Consider the following 1,612-nt stretch of genomic DNA (forward strand, 5'->3'; position numbering starts at 1 on the left):
CAATGGGGATGCAGAGTGATGGGGATGCGGAGCAGTGGGGATGCAGAACAATGGGGATGCAGAGTGATGGGGATGCGGAGCAGTGCAGCTGCAGAACAGTGGGGATGCAGAGCAGTGGGGCTGCAGCGCAGCAGCATGCACAGGCGCATCCTCGCCGTGCCCACAGCCACACAGGAGGTGTCCCTGCTGTCCCCCACTATCCCTGCCCTGCGCTTGGCCAGCGAGCTTTGCAGCCAGGGCTGACCAAGTGCCGCTGCGCAGGCAGAGCAGCTGGACCCCGGGCGGTGCAGGAGGAGGGGAAGCGGCGTGCGGGCAGCGGGAACGGGCCGGCAGGCGCCGGCGGATGCTGCTGGCTTTGGGAGGCAGCGTGTGGAAGCCCCGGGGACAGATGTGTGGGCCAGGCTGCGGCACGAAGGGTGGCTGGGATGGGCAGCAGCGGCGGGCGCGGATGGAGCTGGGGCGCGTGGTGACGGGGTGACCGGGGTGTCGGGCTGGCAATGACACAGGCGGCGGCTGGCGCGGACAGGAGCGGAGCGGAGCGGAGCGGAGCGGAGGAGGCTGCGGCGGCGAGGGACGGCCAGCCCGGCGGGCCAGGAGCCGTTTGGCAGATGCAGTGGCTGCTATCACAGCTAGGATGCCCCTCGGCTCACCAGGTTATTGGACGTGAGGCCGGGAGCACCCTAAGGTATCCACAGCAGGATTTTTGCTTGCAGATTAAGAAGGTTGAACCCCCCTCTTCCCTTCCCCAGGCCACCACGCCGGCCGGAGCCGGCGGCGCCGCGGGGAGGGCAGGAAGGGCGGCGGGTTCGGAGAGCTCCGGGGGAGCTGTCGGGGCACCGGGCGCCTCGGCCTCTCTGTGCCCGGCCAGAGCGCAGGGAAAGGCGGCAGGGGCAGGAGCCGGGCCGCGCTGCCGCGCTGGGGCCGCCGCCGCCGCCGCCTTTCACCGGCGGCCGGCTGCGGCGCTTCGGAGATGTGTGAGGGTCAGAAGGAACCTCCTGGTCCTTCCCTCTAGCACCAGAAGAGTTAATGCCTTCAGGGGGGCTCAGCTTTGGGGCACACCGAGCCATCCCCTCGGGTGGGCGCCGCGGGCGCCCGCGCCGGGCTGGAAGCTCCGCTGCCCTCGGAAGACTCGGCGCGTCCCAAAGGCCGAGCGCGGTTCTGGGGTTTCTAAATCGTTAAAATCCAGAGTGTCAGGAAGGAGCTGTTGGTTTTTAAAAAGACTTTTAACATTCATTCAGTCAGTCACTAAAAACTCCCGTGAGCCACGAGCGCCCCAGGGAAGCGGTGCAGGCACCACCTCGCCAGCATCTCAACAAGTCTAGAGATATATAGATTTAGTAAAATTATAACAAAATCAGGTGGCTATAGCTATAGATATAGATATATAGATATTTGCTCTCTCTTTTCAAATATATAGCTGATTAAAAAGATGCAAAATAAGGATGACTAGGACGGAGTGGGAATCCTGTAGTTCAGTATCATCTCTTGTAGATCATCAGCTGCTCTCTATATAAATGCACGGAGATTATATATTATCCCTCAATGCGTCCCCCTTGGAAACAAGACCCCCGACCAAGAGGAACTGGAAGCCCCCCCACCCCCCCCACCCCCG

The sequence above is a fragment of the Nothoprocta perdicaria genome, unplaced genomic scaffold, assembly GCF_003342845.1.
Source record: "Nothoprocta perdicaria isolate Ctin4 unplaced genomic scaffold, notPer1 scaffold_614, whole genome shotgun sequence".
NCBI lineage: Eukaryota > Metazoa > Chordata > Aves > Tinamiformes > Tinamidae > Nothoprocta > Nothoprocta perdicaria.